Source organism: Dasypus novemcinctus, chromosome 23 (genome assembly GCF_030445035.2).
Source record: "Dasypus novemcinctus isolate mDasNov1 chromosome 23, mDasNov1.1.hap2, whole genome shotgun sequence".
NCBI lineage: Eukaryota > Metazoa > Chordata > Mammalia > Cingulata > Dasypodidae > Dasypus > Dasypus novemcinctus.
In genome coordinates, this window is record NC_080695.1 from 47,384,428 (window position 1) to 47,405,004 (window position 20,577).

At 37.2% G+C, this 20,577-nt stretch overlaps 1 long non-coding RNA gene across 1 annotated transcript; it reads right to left on the reverse strand.

Moving 5' to 3' along the window:
• Positions 1-1,599: 1,599 nt before the first annotated feature.
• LOC131275595 (uncharacterized) lies at positions 1,600-13,020 on the reverse strand. The gene is made up of 4 exons (XR_011647211.1): positions 12,839-13,020; positions 12,524-12,638; positions 8,574-8,762; positions 1,600-4,501 (listed from the first exon to the last, which is right to left on the reverse strand). It is a non-coding gene; the product is annotated as an uncharacterized lncRNA (long non-coding RNA).
• Between the last annotated feature and the right edge of the window lie 7,557 nt (positions 13,021-20,577).

Genomic DNA, 20,577 nt, shown 5'->3' on the forward strand with positions numbered 1-20,577 from the left:
CAGTAGGATAGGTGCTACATATGTATTCAGCATGGTTGTCATTTAACTTTGAACTCAACACTGAGGTCTCCCTAATAGTAGTTACCTTGAGGTATGCAGTCACCTCTGCACATTATCTTCACAGTGGCTGGCTTCAAAGTTCAGTCAGGTGGCACTGGAGATAATGTTTCCTGTGTGGCCACACAGACACCTTACGAAAAGTGAAGCATAAATTTAAGACAAGGTTTTGTGTTAACTAAGTAGAACAAAGAAAACAAAGATGGAGAAAATTACCAGCTGATGAGAAGAAATGCAGGTACCCTAATAAACATTGATTCTCTCCCACTCTCACCTACACATGCACACACAGCTCAAAGACTCAGTTCATTGTGCCTGGCCAATGCTCTGAAGGGCACTTTGTTGCCATGTCTGTAGATTTTACAGGGGCTTTGGATTTGGTTCAAGAAAAACGGGAACTAACATTAGAATCTCATTTTCTCAGCAAGGAGAATTCTTCCCTTTCTTCCCTCCCTACTCTGTAAGAATGGCTTAGATCTTCTTGACATTAAACTGTTGCCCCCACTGTGATTGGCTTGGTGCAAATTGATCTTTCTAAATTAGGTAGAACCATTTAAATCTCCCCTGATTCAGCCGCAGGACATCAACCACAGGTGTGTCCCATACTTTGCATAAAGAGTGCAGTGGTTTGGGGATCACGGGATTCCTACTCAGCCCCACCAACTCTAAAGCACAGAATTCACCAGATGGGTCGTCTTTGTCCATATCTACGTTGTCTGGTTGCAGCTTGTACAGGGCCAGAGAAAGCAACTTCTTGCTTCATTTCCCTGTCTACAACCTCCAGTGCAAGGTTAAATAGCAATAGTTAGAATCTCCATCCTCGTGTTGTTTTGATCTTAGTTTTCTCCTGCATTGGTATTTGTGGAGTTTTTGTAGGTGGGATTTATCTCATTTAGGTAGTTCATTTGGTCTGCTTATCTTGAATGGGTGTTGGATTTTGTTAAATGCTCTCTCTGTTGGTACAATCAAGTTTTGTTTTACCCTTAATTCACTCCAATACTTTTGAAGATGAGGGGTATACAAGACCATTTCTAGCTCTGAGAGTAATAAAAGCATGGCCTGGGAGTCCAAACATAATTGCTTCATGTGTTTATGCCTCAACTATCAGTACTTTTTTAACTTAGACAGATACATTTGATTCCTTCATTCATTCAGCAGGCATTTTAAAGTTCCCATATGGAGCTAGGTTTTTTGTGAAATTCAGGAATGACATATAAAAGAGGCAAGCAGGCCAAATATAATGTATTGCTTGTTTCTGTAAGAACTGAGAGTTAAAATTGTTATCCAAAATTTAAAGGGTTAAAAAATAAAAGGAAGCATAATATTTCATGCAGGAGAAAACTGTAGGAAACTCAGATTTCAGTGTCTGTATATAAAGTTTTATTGGAACATAGCCAAGCTCATTTATTTATGTATTGTCTATGGTTATTTTTGTGCTAACATGTCAGAGTTTGTAGCTGCAACAAAGACTATGTGATCACAAAGCCTAAAATATTTACTGCCTGTCCCTTTACCAAAAATATTTACCAACCCCTGCTGGTGATGCTTCAGATGCAGGCTTTAATTTGAAGTAACCTCAAGAAGGAGATGACTAAAAACTATTCAAGACAAAGTAATACAGAGGGTACAATAAAAGGCCAATGGCATTATCACTGTGTCCAGGAATGCAATGGAGTTACAAATATAGACTACCTAGTACCACATCAAATGAGAGGAGTATTCCCCTGAAGATATCACTTCTTAAATACAGAGAAAAAACTTCACCATGCAAAATAATTTTGCGGCAGACATTTCAATCAGAACAAGTTGAGGAAGCAGGGACTATTATGGAATAAACGGGTATTCTATCAGAATTAGGAAGAGTTATAAACAAACAACCAAAAAGGACATGGCAAACTCAGCATGTAAATGCAATGCCTTCCCCCCAGCGTGGGACATGACACCCGGGGATGAGCCTCCCTGGCAACGAGGGACCACTATCAACTACCAACTGATGATGCAACTGGAAAAGGACCTTATACGGAAGGTTCAATGCGGATCAGCAGAATATCCATGTCTACATAAAATACCATGACTTTAAAATGCTGTTTGACCTAAAGTAAGGGGGAAATGGAAAGGAGAAATGAGTTTATATGGCTACGAGTTTCTAAAAAAGAGTCTGGAGGCTGGCAGAAGGTTTGCCCTCATGCACAACTGAGCAGAGTCAGAGAGACAGATAAAGCAGATACAACCCCCAGATATTGGTTCCTTTGAGGGCTAAAGAGACCCATGGGAGTTATGGTCATGGCCGATGGGGTTAACTACCAGGGCAGATGGCCCCTCTTTGGAAATGGTGTTTATGTGTGATGAATCTGGACTCAGATGGGATCTCCCTTCATAAGACTTTCATGCTAATGTGCTGGAGGTGCAGTTAATGTTGGGGTTTAAGATATATTTAGGGGATTTGAATCTCTGGACTGACAATGTGATAGCCAGATCCTGAGCCTCAACAGACTCCAGCACCTACAATCTGATTTATTGGACTTACCACACTCAGCTAAGATGGAGGTGAAGAAGGACAACCACCACACCATGGAGCCTAGAGTGATTACAACGGAAAATGGGAGGATTGCATCCAGCATCCAGGTGGAATCTGAGCCTCCTCTTGACATAAAGGTGCAATGGACACAACCAATCCAGTGTCCACATAGAAGAGGTGGCATTGGATTGGGAAAAGTGGACATAATGGACAAAGGGTATGGGGAAAGGCAGGAAGAGATGAGAGGTGGAGGCGTCTTCGGGACATGGAGCTGCCCTGGATGGTGCTTCAGAGGTAATCACCGGACATTGTAAATCCTCACAGGGCCATCATGATGGAATAGAGGAGAGTATGGGCCATGATGTGAACCAATGTATATGAGGTGCAGAGGTGCCCAAAGATGTACTTACCAAATCCAAAGGATGTGTCATGATGATGGGAACGAGTGTTGTTGGGGGGGCGGAGAGGGGGGGTGGGGGGGTGGGGTTGAATGGGACCTCACATATATATTTTTAATGTAATATTATTACAAAGTCAATAAAAAATAAAAAAATTAATAAAAAAAAAAAAAAACAAAACAAAAAGGACATGGCAAAAAGTATGGCAGAAATATGATGATAAATTTGAGAAGCCACATCATGAAAAGCATTTTACATCCTTGAGTGGCCTCCAATTTGATCTATTTTTGCCATAGGATCTGAAGTACTCAAATTACATGGCCAGGTTTATAGGTTAGAAAATAATTCTGATGAATGGATTTTTTTTTCAGCAGAGAAGATTTGAGTGACGAATTTGAAAGCAAATAGAAGTGCTTGAATACTTAACAGGAGGTGAGAAAATGATTACAGCAAGTGTTTCTGAAAAATATTCTGTGAGATAATTAGATGAGATATGGGGGTGATATTGCCAGGTTGCTATAGAGAGATGCATGTTAGGGAGAGGAATTTTATGGTCGCTGTGATTTGAGCATGCATAAAGTTATGCATGAGAAAGTAGAGTGGGAGCTGTTCACTCTGAAGAGTGGTGGGGTAGTGAGAGAATGAGATGTACTCTAAATAAGGTAGGACAAAATTGAACCAAAGGTGTGTGATGCATAACAACCTCAAATATTATGAACCACACTAGGCACTCATACTTTGAAGAAAGAGGAAATGACAAGTTTATAGCAGGTATTCTCACAGATAAGGGTGATCTATCATGATGGATGAAATGCATTTTTTAGTAATAAACTGGGTTTTCTTGTAAGAACAAGGAGGTGAATTTATAGTGGGTTTGATGAGAGTGAGAACAGAGAGTGTTGGATACCTTAAAGAGAATGTGGCACTGGGTGCTTCTCTTAAGGAAAAACTGATATTAGCATCTTGAGTGAAAATCAGGTCAGGACACATTACAACAATATCATGTGTAAAAGCAAAGGAGTAATACAGCTCTAAAAGGCTAAAAATTTTGGCATATGCCTTAGTAGGCAAAATAGCAAAATTCACATGGTTTGTGATTTCAAGACAGTCTTTGAATCTACATTCTCAACTAGGAGCCAAGTTGCTGGATGGGGGGGTAATGATTTTTTTTTTTTTTTTGGTATTTTTTATTTTGATTGGGGAATGACATGGGGAGAGAAGAGGTTGGAAATATGGATACAAATCATGTTATAAAATGTCTATATTAGAGTGAGGGTTTGAAATTTATTTTGAGGATAATGAGGACTCACTGAAGGAATTTAAGAAGGGACTTAACTTGGTGAAACTTGAGATTCAGGAAATTCACTCAATACAAAATTGTGGATGACATATGCCTGAAGACAGAGACTAATGCCATGGAGCCCTCTCGTGTCCAGTGGAAGTAGACGACTACATTGAATGTGAGTTCAAAAAGAAATCACTAGATGTAGAATAGAGAAGAGTGTTGAAATGAAGAGATGTGTTGTTTCTGTAAGAAAGAATACAGAAGTTCAGTATTATAAAATAAAACCATTTTATCATGCTGAAATATACCAATGATCAGAAATACAGAACAGGGAAGCAGACTTGGCCCAGTGAATAGGGCGTCCATCTACCACATGGGAGGTCAGCGGTTCAAACCCCCAGCCTCCTTGACCCGTGTGGAGCTGGCCCATGAGCAGTGCTGAGGCACACAAGAGTGCCGTGCCACGCAGGGGTGTCCCCGCGTAAGGGAGCCCCACGCACAAGGAGTGCACCCCGTAAGGAGAGCTGCCCAGGGCTAAAGAAAGTGCAACCTGTCCAGAAATGGTGCCGCCCACACAGAGAGCTGATACAAGACAACACAGCAAAAAAACCCAGATTCCCGTGACACTGACAACAACAGAAGCATACAAAGAAGACGATGCACCAAATAGACACAGAGAACAGAAAATCGGGCAGGGGGGGGAGGGGAGAGAAAGAAAGAAAGAAAGAAATCTTAAAAAAAAAAGCAGAACAGACATAGGAGGGATGGCTTTTTCATATCCAGAAAGTATGGTATATCTCAAATGACTAAGGGCTGGAATAACTTAAGTTAGATCACCACTTCCATGTTCGAAATCTACCACACATGGGAAAGTAAGTGCCTACATACTTTTCCTAAATGAAGTGCAGAGGAATGATTTCAGGATCTTGTACATGGGATGCTGGATCCCAAACCCCTGAGCTACATCCACTCTCAGTATAATCTTAACATGATAGCTCAACTGTAATGCAATATGTAAGTGGCCTCAATAATTTTGGTCCTCAATTTCAATTAATTACTCAATGATTTCTAACGGGTACTTTATAACCATTCACTAACTGCTTCAACTTTTATTTGGCAGTTGCTATTTCAGAAATTTCTTCCTCCACTTATTATTTCAGCATTCTAAAAATCATGCTGTATGTAGCTACATATACCCACAAGCACATTGATTGCATCTGTCTTTGGAACATATGATGCAAAATATTTGAATTATTTTAAAAGCATATAATTTGACCAAGTCCTGAATGTGTACAGAAGCAAAGTACAGAAACTTAGCATTTTATATGTATCTGGTTGTGTGTAATGTCAGAGAGTATCAAATTAGTTTTTACCTGCTTGAGAATACCATTGACTTCCTGATTTTGATAGTACTTAACAATTAAAATTAATCTATTCTTTCCATGATATAAATGTCTACTGCAGAAATTATTGACCAGAGTGATTCAAGCTATGGTAAATAAATTTAACATTATAATACATTTTGGAACACATATCTTCTTAAATATGTGGGTTTGGCAGTTTGATATTATTTATGAATTCCAAAAAGAAATATTCTAGTTGTAAACTACTCTGTTTGTTAGGCATGATGCCCCTTTGGATATATTAAATTCAGAGGTTTCATTTTCACTTCATTAAATCATGCTTAGGGCTTTGATTCTACCATGTCATGTAATGGCCTGGTGTAAAGGGAGGGATGGAATTTGAATTGTACTACATGATTTTGCAAGGATGGATACAGATCACATCAAACTTATCCAAATTTATAAAAGCGTATGGTTCGAAATGTAACACACAATGTAAATCATTGATAATGGTTAGTAGCAACGTTTCAATATTTATATATCAATTGCCACAAATATACCATCCATGCTAAGATGTTATTAATAGGAGAAAGTAGAAAACGCACAATGGGTAAATGGGAATCACGTATATTCTGTACGTGACTTTTCTGGAACCTAAAGCTTCTTTGAAAAAAATGAAAAAAATCTGACTCTGGGTGAATAAATGGAAACAAATGTCACTGTACATACAAGACAACAGATCTTAGAGTAATGATAGCCATATTTTAAAAAAATTAAATAGTGGGGCTCCTGAGGGCTCTGGAGACATCCAGACACTATAGGTAGGGCAGGCAGCCCAGGAGGTTGGCACCCTGTCAGGGGGACTTACTTTGGAATTTACACTCCCCAGTGTGATAGGGTTCAACTCAGTTGTGTTTTCCCTGCACATGGCTCTGTTGCCCCTCTATCTGAACCTACACTTAGTAGTAGAATTGTTAGTTGTATGTCCAAGAGACTTATATCTTTCGACTGTTCATGTGCCAGTTTCACCCCGAATTTCAACAAAGCTGTAATAACTACTTTAAGGAGAGTTTTAAGAGCATTATTGATGAATACAGGTAAGAAACTTAAGAGTTCCATTTCTTTTATAGTCATTTTCATTCTGAACCATTGGAAAGACCTTTTCCTATATTTGCCAATCAGTTTGGTAAATGCTCATTTAAAAATACGTGCATAATAATATTATTTTGGCTAGTTGGATTTCTCCTGTAATGGAATCAAATTGGTCTCCCTTTATAAAATGGGTCAATCTAAAGGAAGCTGCTAACATAGTTATTTCAACTTACTAGTTACTCTAATAGTTAACTCTGCCTACAGAGTTCCCCCTATAGATATTATGTATCTTAAAGTATACTGTGACAATATTAAATAAAAATGTCCTAAACAGTATCTCACGCAGATATTCCAATGACTTATTAGATCAATGAACTAAAATTTTTAAATTATATTTGAATTCTGGATGCAAATTTAAATACCAAATTGAAATTAGAAAATTAATAAACCCCACTGTCTTCTTAACCATATTTTAACAATTATAACTACTTTTTAAAAATGAGACTTCTGTAAAATTGTGTTACTGGCAAAAATAATAATGTCTTGAATGTCTTAAGTCACTTTCAGACATTTTTTTTTAATTTATTTGAATGGATATCACAGTTTTAGATCATATTTTTTAGGTAAGGTTATAATATACTAACTTTGTATAACAGATTCTTATATGACAGAATAGGAAATATTTTTACTGTATAAATACAAAAAAGCTTCATATTTCACTTTGCAAACTATATTTTTAGATTGATTACTTAAGGCTCAGAATTCTTGAATGTTAATTGACTTGGTAAATTTTTTAAAAAGATGCCAAGGAGTTGTTCAAGATATCTATATTTTTCTCTGAGATTCTTATGAATTCTACAGAGTTGGAGTCTTTGAAGACTGTTTTACCGTAAACTTGCCCTTATATACTAATCAAAATCTGAGAAGACTAACCAATCAGGAATAATATAATTCATTTTAAGAAAGGACTTTGGCTTGTCAACAGTGTCGACAACCATAGTTTATTCAGAGCCAACCACAGTTAAAGAGAAAGAAAAGTTGTAAAACTCTGTACAGTATAACACCACTTTAAAATATTAATTATTCATACATATACACATGCATCATAAATGTATAAAATTAGCAATAAGTAAAATAGTGGAAAATACCCCAAAAATTGTGTTTATTATTTTGTTACCCTTTGTATTAGTCAGCCAAAGGGGTGTTAATGCAAAATACCAGAAACTGGTTGGCTTTTATAAAGGGTAATTATTTGGAGAAGGAGCTTACAGTTACCAGACCATAAAGCATAAGTTACTTTCCTCACCAGGCTATTTTCACCTGTTGGGGCAAGATCGCTGCTGATATCTGCGAAGGTTGAGGCTTCCTGGGTTCCTCCCTTCCTGGGGCTTGCTTCTCTTTCCTCTCTAGGCTTACTTCCTACGGCTCCAGCTTAAGGCTTCAGCATCAAACTCCAACTTCAGAACTCCAACATCAAAAAACCCTCAACTCTGTCCTTTGCCATGCCTTTTATCTGTGAGTCCCCACCCATCAAGAGATGGCCGCAATGCCCTAATGACATGGTCCAATCAAAGCCCAAATCATAACTTTATCATGCCCATGTACAGACCAGATTACAAACATAATCCAATATCTATTTTTGGAATTCATAAATATATCAAACTGATACACCCTTATAATGCCCTGGAGTACCAGGGCTTTATTTTTTAAGCTCACTGGCATTTGGTGTGTTCCTGAAATACCAAATAGGCTCAGTTTAGCAAAAGAGTCTCAATAAATATTTAAGTAAATTAATGAATTCTTGAATATGCTCATTTTAATATTTAATGTGTTAACATACTAAGAACATGAATTGCTCCCAAGAAAAATTATTAACTTACCATCACATCTTGGAAAACAATAGTCCCAAATTCTGTTGATAATGTGCTGACAAGTGAGGACTGGATGGACTATTAAAATGTACCCAGGATAATACTCAAAAGATATTGATTGTCTAACACCATAATCTGAACTGATCATATACCCATTTTGAAACGGAGGAGGATCTGGGCAGTTCTGTAACTCATAGTCTGAAATAAACAAAGAAACAAAATCAAATTATGACATTAAATTCATCTAAAATTTATAGAAAAACTATGATTAAAAATAGCTTTTTATTTCTAAAGATAGTTTTTTAAAAATGAATTTCCCAATTAACATCTTGAAAAAACAAACAATACAGCAGGATTATAAAAACATGCATTTATGAAGACTTACTATGTCCTTTAGAAGTAATATGACACATACCAAAAATGAATTTGACAATGTTTAACTTAGAAAGTATACTGAATGAATTTAATAAAAAAGTCAGTAATACAGAGGATAATAAAAAAGAGCCTATAAGGAATGCCTGATACAAATATCCCTACTTTTCCCTTTTAGTTTAAAAGTGAAATATAGGACCATGCTAAACAAAGTGCTTCTAAGGAAGAAATACATAGTTGTTTCCTTTAGTTTTTAGTTTGTCTGGTACATCCATAATAGTGAGATTTATTTGATTTTATTTCTTGAAAAAATACTTGTAGAATCACTAAATTAGCAATTACCATCAGTACAACATTTTTATAACATATACTTTATTATACTTTATCATTAAGTCCTTTGTGTGCTCCAAAATAAATTCTAGGTAAGATGATAGATAATAAGTGCTACTTGCAATCTGTGTGATTCAAAAATGTATCCATAAATTAGGTGCAATTTCCTGTTGATCACATCATCTTGCAAGTAATAGAGACACCCTGCAGACAATTTTCCCCTATCTACTCTGGTACAATGGAATGAAAATTTAAGCAGTAGAAGCCCACTGTATCATCTTTTAGAGTATGCTGTTATACATAAAGGTGACAGAGAATTCACTTCTAATACAACAACGAAGCCACAGTGTGCAGAACCGACTCCAGAGGAAATTGTGCTCAGCTTCTCCTTTCCTGTATTCCTGCTGAAAACAAATCAATGATTCTGAAGCCCAGGCAACACACAATTTAAAAAGAACAAGAGGTAATCCATTATTTTACTCACTATCAACTGAATATAGAGTAGTAATATAAAGGATGCAAGCGACTGCTAGAGAGGCCTTTCATAGGGAGAATAAAGTAAAAAGGAAATTTTAATTTTATATTTAAGTTCTTTTATCAGATGATCAACATTGGTGAATGTGTAGCTTTGAAATTTTAAAATAAATGCTGAAAAACTTTATGCTCTTTGATTTGTGCCAGGCATTTCTCAGGGTTTGGAGTATAATTTTCTGCATCAATTTCCTGACAAAAGAGAGTTGGAAGAGGTGAGGCTATGGCAAAAGGAACAAAATAGCTGAATATGCAAAATTGATGGACATATGAAAACGTCTAAGGCAGAGGAATATTAAGTAGTTCTTTAAGACTGAAATACAGAGTATGGGATTTGGATATACCCAGAAATTAGACTTCTGTTTTCCTGGAAGAAGAATTGGAGTGCATATCATACTAAGTGGACTGGATTTTATTATAAAACCAATGTGGGAAGCAGATGTGGCTGAGGCAATTGGGCCCCCATCTACCATATAGGAGGTCCAGGGTTTGATGCCCAGGGCCTCCTGGTGAAGGCAAGCTGGCCCATGGGGTGAGCTGGTCCACACGGAGTGCTGGCCTGTGCAGATTACTGCCCCAAACAGGAATGCTGCCCTGCGCGGGAGTGCTGGCCCATGTGGAGAGCTGGCGCAGCAAGATGATGTAACAAAAAGAGACACAGAGGAAAGATAATAAGAGACGAAGCTGATCAGGGAACAGAGGTGGTACAAGAGAATGATTGCCTCTCTCCCACTCCATAAGGTCACAGAACTGGTTCCCAGAGCCACCTAATGAGAATACAAGCAGACACAGAATAATACAGTGAATGGACACAGAGCGCAGACAGTAGTGGGGAGGGGGGGAGGAGAAATAAATAAATTAATAAATCTCAAAAAAATCAACCAACCAACAAAAAGAACAACGTAGGAGCCCCATGGAAAGATATCAAGTAGAGCTACTAAGTGGACTTGAAATTTGAAAGATCAGTGTAGTTGCTGTTAGGTGTTTGGTAAAAACGTAGACATTAATTATCCTATGGAGTTATGAGGTTTTATAATTAATAGATTTTTCTTATTTAATAGCTCAGTGAAATGGCATTTTCCTCTTTATATTTAACAATATTCAATGCTAGTGAGTCAATTGGATCATTTGTTTATGGGAATATCATTTGCAATAATCTTTTGTGAAAGCAATTTGAATAGAGCTATAAAAAATCACTTATACCATTTGACCTAGTAATATCATTTACAGACATCTCTACTATGAGAAAAATTTCAAAGAAAGAAAGAACTCAGTATTCACAGTTGTTAGTTACTACATATGTATTTGTTTTTTCATGTTTTCAAAATAATAAAGATACCATGCTCCAGAATAAAAGACTAAGACGGTTAGACCCTGTGATGGTTAAGGCTATTGTGTAACTTGCCCAGATGTTTGGTCAAGGAAGCACTGGGCGAATTGTAATTACAAGGGCATTTATGGACTTTAGTGACCATTGAGTTTACTGCAGTGGTAGATCATAGATAGCTGGTTATAATTACATCAATCAGGGAGATTACCATCAGCAATGAGTGACACTTAACCCAATCAGTTGAATCCCTTAAAAGAGGAAGTGATTCCAGCATTGAGAGATAATTTCCTAGCTCGTCTTTGGACAGACAGCATCTCCCAGACCTCATCAAGAATTTTCGTTGGACTTCCATCGGAGCTCCTGGTTGCATTTTGCCTGCAGAACCTGGACTTGTGCATACCCAGGGCTCCATAAGAGACTCTGATAAATCTCTTACTATTGACAGATATCCCTTGCTGATTCTGTTTCCCTAGAGAACCCTAACTAATGTCGACCCTTTCTTCAGTTAGCAGATTAGAAGAAATCCAGAAATTTACATTTCTGTTTTCCTTGATTTGTTTATTATTTTCATATCCTCCACTGTATAATGTCTCAGAACAAAAGTCAAGTAAGCAGCTGAAGAGAAACTGAGAGCAAGAAAGACAATAAATGGCAAAGACTTTTTTCAACATTGCTGGATAATTCCTAGCATTGACTCCCCAAACTACCAGAACTGAACAAAACCTAGTGTTAGACAAAGTCACACCATAATGGGAGTGAAGTAAACATTACGTAGAGGAAAGAACTGGAAAGTATCTGAAAATCACGATTCCATAACTCATTTTGTCACATAAACATAAGGACTTTGTGTAATTATTTCGTAATTGTTTCCAGAGTCACATCTTGATAACGGAATGAAGCACTTCCTACTCATCAAGATTGTAATGAAAATTAAATAAGTTAATTTATAGTACTCTATAAACTGTAATATGCTATAAATGGAGTAGTTTTGTTTTAATTTCTAACACACCTGAATTTTATAAAGAGTTACATATAGGATGTATTGGAAATATGAAAGAGGGAACAAGTGTTTGAAGTTGAGAATTTACAGTAATAGGATGCCATTCTTCCACAATATCCTTTAGAATTAAATAAGTCGGTGTAAGTTTTATTTACAGAAAATCAGACATAATTTACCAACATTAGAATGAATTTTATGGTGTTGCCTTTTTGGTGAAGCTACATTATACTATGGAACTTCCCACAACTAGACGGAGAAACGCTATATAAGAAATTGTGCCAGGTCAATAAACATCATAAGCACAACTGCTAAAGAAATTTAAAGCACTAAAAATCATTTGCAAAAGGACAAGAGCTTTTAAGTCACAGTTATTTGAAAATGGAATTTGAAGTTTACCTTAAAGATGATACTTGCATAGTCTGTAAGAGTGAGTTTTCTGTTTTCACATCTTATATGTAGAGTATCCGACTGCTCGAATCCTCCACATAATACAGGCCTTCAAGGGAAAAATCTAGAGGTGTCCAAAGGAAAAGAGTATTCAAAACCATAAGAAACGAGTCTGTCATACTAGAACACACCCTCCGCGTGACGGATGCGGTGGTGCTGTGCAGTCCCTGGCCGGGCCTGAGCCGCGCGGGACTCGGGACCGACATCGATGGGGAACGGGACCGCTCCCCGCGCTCTGCCCGCGGGCCCTCGCCTCTTCCCCACCTGCTTGGCGGGTGCGGGGACGGGCAGGGGCGCGGATCCGGCCCTCCGCCTGTGGCCATCCCTCGTTCGCCTGTCCTGGCTCTGTGTTCCCGCTCGGCCGCTCTCCGCGGCGGGGTGGTCTCGCTGTTGCTGCGGGAACGCGCCTCGCCGGCCCCTCCTGGGCCCCTGGAGCGCTGCGGGTTGTGCCTCAGGCGCCCGCGGGGAGCGGCGGCGCTGTTCCCGTTCCCGGCGTCCCCTACGCGCCGCCGCAGGCGCCTTTCCTGTGTGTGCCCCGGATGACGCCAGGGGGTCGAGGGCAGTTACGGGGGCACTCCTCTGCCTGGGAGGGTGCCCGTGTGCGTCCCAGGGGCAGCACCTGGCCAGCTTTTGGCCAACTCGAGGGCTGCCCTGTTCTGCCCGAGTTGCCCCGAGGGGCCGTGTCGCGGGGCCCCCACAGACCTGGTGTTTGCAGGAGCTTTAGAGTTGGGCCTTCCCTAAGGAAATGCGCGAGGGAGGCCGGGATCTGTGTGTGGTGCCTTTGGGTGCCAGGAGCGCCCTCGGGGTGCCTGTCGCTATCCAGCCCGCTGCATCCAGTGGAATGGAGAGGGGACCTCCAGGATAAAAAGAACACACCTCAAAGGCTGGAGTGGCATGCCTCTCGTTATTTGATTTTCTAAAGTTATGCCCTGTGTGATAAACAGGGTGCTTGGAAAATTATGCTAATAAATGCAGAAACAGGAAACATTAAAGTAGAAAGTCAACACAAACCTTTCCTTCCCTTTCTTTTTCCCTATTTCCCACATATACACACCTTTTTCCCGTGACTCCATTGTGCTTCTCCCTAGGACAATCTCACAAAACAGAAAGCCAGGCACACTATTCTCTCTTCAAAGCGCCAACCCAAGTGAAGGCCATAAAAACACCTCTTGAAAGCCAGGGCTAGTCGTCCGGGAAAGTGTCCACAGGACATGGTATCCCTCCTTACAAAATTGTTTTTTGACTAAAATTTTTTCATAGACCCATGTCACAAAAAGAACAACTAATTCCGAACTTTGTTTGAACCATCAACACATTCCCTTCTGAGTTATACTCTGTAGATAAAATGAGCAGGCTTGTTCTCATTCTTGTATTTGCTTGAAAAATAATTATAATAACAAGAAAGTCCATTGGAGAAATGAGTCCTCTAATACACAAAAACAAGGCTAAGAAAGAGAAAAAGCGATCAAAAATGGCTTGCCATTTCCATGGGAGGAGAATCAAATGAAATTATATTCAACACAACCTAACCCTCATTGGATGGTCTCACTCCTGATTTAACGTGCCTTTGTGGTATTAACACAAGCACACGCACACACATTCACACATCACTCATGCATTTTAACAAAACGTAACACAATGCATTTTGTTAAATTTTGTTATACAGTTTGCTGTATCGTTTTAGAATTGCAGTCATGTTCTCTTTAAAGCTAGATAAAACTAGAGCCGAAGGGTGCTGACCTATTTCTGCTAATATAAATAACCTCTGTCAAAGGGATCAATATGGAAGACTGCAAAGTTGCCCTCCAGCTTAAAATCCCATGATTCAAATAGCCATGGAATACTCTAATAGTTGAGAAAATTGATGTTTTTCCTCTCTTTTAATGGCTCTGACACAATTTTCCTGTGTGGGAAAATACATGACGAAGTGTGTCTGTGTATGTGCAAGAATGGTTTTTATCAACCCTTCATTTATTGAGTGAAATAAATAGTATTTATTGTCTAAGGTATAAATGCTGTTATAAATGGTAACTCGACAGAAATGAGTCTTGCTCTCATGAAGCTTACATTTTAAGAAAAACAAAAAATTATTTGATAATTATACAAAATAGTTTTAAGTTGTTTTAAAATAAAATAAACAACTGAAATAAAAGCAAAACCAGGTCAAAGATATGCAGGGGTGGTCAAGATACCCTCTTTTGAATAAGTGATGTTTTAGCTGAGTTCTAAATGGTGAGCTGGTACAGAGCAGACAAAGACCAAGGAAGGACGGCTTTTCAGGCAGAGGAAGTACTATGCTGCTCAAAAAAAGTCACTTACCTGGGATAAGGTGAAGAGTTCAAGGAGACAGACTTTTTAAGCCATTTCCCACAACATTTGTGTTCACAACCTTGCTTACTCCTATGACAAGAGGTACCAGAAAAAAATAGGAGATCCAATCAAACACATTTTAGAAATAAAATAGATACTTCTTCAAAGTCCAGAACTCATTTCTTCATCTCATAAGGAGTATCTGCCAGGCAATAACACCAGAAATGCATGGCTTATTTCAGAAGTATCTGAAGAATGTAAAAGGCCAAATATTTTTTAAATTATGAATTATACAGGTAGCTTTTAGATCAGTTAATATTTGTAAGATCTTTGTGCCAACTTTGTTATTTAATGCAATAGTTCAGGATTTAAATAATGACATGAATGTTTTCCCAAACTTTTGATACATAACATCACAAATCACTTTTTTTTGTAAATATCTTTGCTGAATTTGTATTTATATAAAGGACCGTTTTAGGAGTCTCAGGTAAAGTAACCAAAAGTAATAAAAATAATTATTTAGTATGCTAAAATAGATAATTTTTGGAAGAACCCTTATTACTTTTTAGAGTAAGTACAACAGGTTTTCCATTACTTGTTTTGATATTTATCATCACCTCTAAAGATTGTGGCACATAAAATAGTATGGTTTGGGAGCAGCTGTGGCTCAATCAGTTGGGCTCCCGCCTACCATACGGGAGGCCCTGGGTTCGAGTCCTGAGGGCTCCTTGTGAAGGCAGGCTCGCCCACATGCTGTGGCCTGCAAGAGTGGTGGAGTGCTGCCAGGCCCAAAAGTGCCACAGAGAGCCGACTCAGCCAGATGATGCAAAAAAGGGAGACAAGCAAAAAAAAAAAAAAATCAGAAGAGTATGCAGTGAATGGACACAGAACAGACAGCAAGCAAGCCCCAATGGGGGGAAGGGAAATAAATAAAAAAATAAATACAGACACAGAAGAACACACAGCAAATGGACAGAGAGCAGACCACACAGAAGAAGCTGCAAAGGGGGGAAGGGGAGAATTTAAAAAAAGTGTGTGGTTTTTGAGGTATAAATTTGAAATATATGTACTCTAGGCTTGAGGATGGGGGAGCACTCAAGCCTAGAATCCTCATCAAACTGTCAGAATCCTCATCCAAGCAAGGTTCTGTTCTCTACTCATGAAAGCATTAATCTGTATAAATTGATTTTTAAAATACGAAAAGTTTAAATTTAAGGAAAACAGCCATCAAGTAAGAGAATAAAAATTAAAAAGAAAAAAACTTCAGTTCAATTTGATAATGTAGTTACCTTCTAGTGTACAAAGGTCAAAAGCAAGATTTTCAACTGAAGTTTAACAACTTGTTCATAAATTTCTACATTCATACTTAGCAATTGCAACAGGTTTTTAAAAATGTTATCTAGTAAGTTACATAAGATTTGTTGTACTATCATAGAAAATTGAAAGAGAATCATCATCAACAGAGAAATCTGCTTCAGAAGTCCAAAATCTTGAATTAGGTTTGCAAACCATCTCTGTGATGTGAAATAGACATATACATACCCCATTTAATGCCTGTGGCATCTTGGATATATCACTGAAATTCCATGTCACCATTTCTTCATCTATGAAGGCACAATAAATATACCCTTCTTTTAGCAGAACTACAAGAATTAAATGTGATATTAAATGCAATGAACCATGATTTTCATACATTAGTTCAATAAAACCTAGACTAGCCTGCAAGGATTCTCTAGTTTCTGATAGAACATGTTACACAAATTAAGTTAAAACACTTGACCCACTTCTGATATAATCTCTTTGATGAAGTTAAACCAGAGAGAAATAAACTACTGCTTCTAATGTCAAAAATTAATGGGAAGGATTTTGAGAAAACTGAACCTTGGAACAGGGAGATGGCACTTTATACAGTATACTAATTTGAAGCCCTACTTGAGATCTTGAAACTGGGGTATCTGTAGAAGCTGAACTACGTATTGTGGTCCACAGACTTTCTCAAATCACACATGCATAAGCTTACCAGTGTCCTCACTGGCTGTTCTAACTTCCGTATATAGTGCATTATGTGTCTTTTTTAACCAGAGGTATGATCCTGGCTTTCAAGTTTAAGATACAAATTTTTTGCATAAATGTTAATGCCTTGATTTGGTACCTATTTGGGAAGCCAACCAATATCGTTAAAAGAACAGTCAATCCCAGAATTTTGGGACAAAGTAAATCCTCTTCTGGGAGATCTTTAACCAAATTTCTTGCTCACAATTGCAAGTACCATTGTATCTCACATTTGACTAACCAAGGAGTGAGTGTCCAGTGTTATTTATACATTACAGCCTTTGCATTTTGGACAAAGTATAAATTTGACCCAGATGAACTGTTGAAGTCACTGAAGTCAAGGACTGTGGACTCACAAACGTTTGATTGTGAATATGCCAGCCTGGGCTCAGAATCTGTTATCTTAGCTGCCTCACAATCTTGGGTTAGACTTCGAAGAAGGACACAGAATATGGACACCTGAAGCTAGTTTGCAAGTGGTTAAAAAAAGAGAATAAGCCCCTTGCCCTCACACCTTCAGTTAAATCAAGGTTGCTCAGGATATTCTATTGAAAAGAGAGTTATTCAGTGTTAGAAACATTTCCATTTCTTCTAGAAGTTATGATTGCATCCATAAGGAGCTGCTAATACAGTCATACAATCAGTTAGAATGAATTCTTCAGTTACTCATTGTACATAAAATCAGTTTAACTGCCTCTCCTTCCAAAAGGGGAAATGATATCTATAAACTACAGCCCATTCTCACATAAATCCAATTCATGCAAAATTCAGCAGTTTTATGATTGTTTTGAGGAATAAGTGGATTGAACATTGCCTGTTATGTTTTTAAAATACTGTTTAACATGTACAGGATAAAGAAATGAAAGAAGATATTCAACTTCTCCAAATGCCAAATTACAGAAACTAAAAGGAATTCACTAAAGTTTTTAATGTGACAAAATCTTTAAATATTATGAAAAGTCTAATGGTCAGAGAGCCCTATAAGAGTAAGGGAAGGCAGAGAATCTTATATAACTCAAGGCCATTTGTAAATAGATATCCACTGTTTGGATCTGGGGAAATGACTACTATTTACATCTATCTATCCTGAGCATAAATTGTGTCATGTTTAAATCATAAGCACTTAATGTGACTGCTAAAGGACTCGTGTATCATCTTTCTAATCTCTCTTATATTTGGTAACTATTATCTAATTAGTTGAAAACTATCTTTACATAATCATCCATTTTACAATAATTGATTTAAAAATAGGGTACATAAACTTGACTAATTTAACAAAGTTCTGTCTCTGCTATTTCATTTCTCAATTATTTATAAGTCATTTAACTCAAGACAGCTATAGCTACAACTATTTTTAACCATTTTATAGCCATAAATATAAGACACGACTTAAAAACACAAACAGCATTCGGAATGACTAGAAACATTTGCATGATTTATGCATCTTCTTATAAGTTATGAATTATATCCTTAGCTTATTATAAATCACAAGCAGAATTTAGAAATTTTAAGGTGACTTAATAATGATGAATGTCATTTTGCCAATTTATAAATTTTATAAAATGATAAACACTGATGAACTATTTAATTAAGCTTGCAATGTAAATCTCTATCAGATATGATATCCTAACCTCAAAAATATTTTTTCTTTCTTAAATTTAATCTGTCTTTATAACTGCCAGTTATAGAAAATCTATTATGTATAATAAAAACGAGTATTTTATAGGGACATCTTATTAAAAATGTGAATAGTTAGAATCAGGTGTCAAATCAAGAAAACATTCAGTCAACCAACCAGAGGCTTGGCCTAGTTGAGGATTCACCAGTTCAATGCTTATGAGGTCAAGCAGGCCACTTCAAAGAGCAAAGCATTCCAGAAGCCACAGAAAACTTTTTAACTTTTAAAGTAAATGCTGTCCCACTCCGAAAGAAGCTATCACTCTGACACCTCTTCTGATTGTCCCCATATGTGAACGCTGAATCAATGTCTTAAGATTCCAAAACCAGGAGAGAAAAAGGAAAGGTGAATCTACGTGTATGTCCCAAGTTATGTGAAATCTAATTCTAAATACTCACAGTACTTAGCATATTGTACAAACCAAATACAAAAACTTTTCTGGTCTAGATGATTGTTAAATAACTGTTTTTGTTTTTGGAGAGTGACCTAATCGGTAGCTTTTTAAACTACATAGACATGGCTTTAAAGAGCCATTTAGAAAATATCAAAAGAAGTAAAACAAAATACATGTATTTGAACCACAGAGGTTACAAGTTATGTAAGATAAAATATAGCCTCAAAAATATGTGATAAACAATACTAGGATGGAATCTAATTTGAGCTTTTTGTGGTTTAAATAAGGAAAGAAAATTAAAATTTGAATGGAGTACAGCAAGTATTCAAAATGGAGGAGAATTCTTGAAAGGATTCAGTTTTAGTGGAGATAGACATCTTAAATAGTGGTTCATGGTTTAAGACATATAATTATATATTTTTTCCATGGCTCAACCATTAAGATCATGCTAATGAACCAAGTAAAGATTACTATCTAGTGACCAAATATATAATGATGGTCAGGAATGAAATGTTGAGCTTTTAACAGAATGTATTTAAATAGGAATAAATGCAGGATTGAAACATATTGGAGAAAATAAAAAATTAAACAAAGTAGGGAAGAAGTGAGGCCATATAGAGAAATATGAAAAAGAAGAATAGAAATAATAGTAAATATTATTCCATTTTACAATTTTAATTCAAGAGCCAGGTGAAGGTAACACTACAGAAGAAAACTGTGTTGAAGTTAAGCCATCATCTCTCTTTGATGCCTGTGACAGCTTTCTAATGGTTTTTGTTGTGTTCCAAAATCCATTCTCACATTGAAACAAATTTCCTTTCATTTAAAAATCCTTTAATGACTTCACATTGCACCTGAAGAAAATCTGAACTTGTCCCTACCAACAATCTGAGTCCTGTGAATCTCTCAGACCTTAATCTCCCTTATTTTCTAGCCATATTTCTCTCTGTTGTTTGACTGCATCAAGCCTCTCTCCACCTAGAACACATCTCCCTAGCATTTTGCAGACTTGGCTCTTATCCTTCAATCTTAGCCTCACTTCCACTACTAATGAAAGGCAGCTCCCCAGGACTCCCCATCATTTTCTTTGTATCACCCTAAGTGCTTCCTTCATAGCAGGTACCAATAATATTGCTTTTATTTTGACACATTTTCTCACCCATGCCTGAGACTCTGTAGTAAGCATCTAGAAGGTCTCTTTGCCTCCAGTCTCCTTTTCTTTTCCAAACCTTTTTCCATGCCTCATAAAAGTTCCTCATCTACCCTATATATGATTAAGCTTTTAAAAAAATGTGTATATGACTATTTTAATTCCCTGTTTAAAAACCTTCAGTAATTGTTACTGCTTGTCAGAATCCAAAACCTTTTATATATGGACTATTTTGGAAATTTAGTGAAGTCTATTAAACTTCCCAAAATAATGCTTTTGAATACTCCAAATAAAATTCATAAGATTGCAAAGGAAATCAATCATATTAAAATGTAATGATTAAGGTGTGTTAAAAACCAAATATGTGGTATAGTATTATATGGGCTCTTATTTCATTAAATGACAGGGGGCAAGTTTAA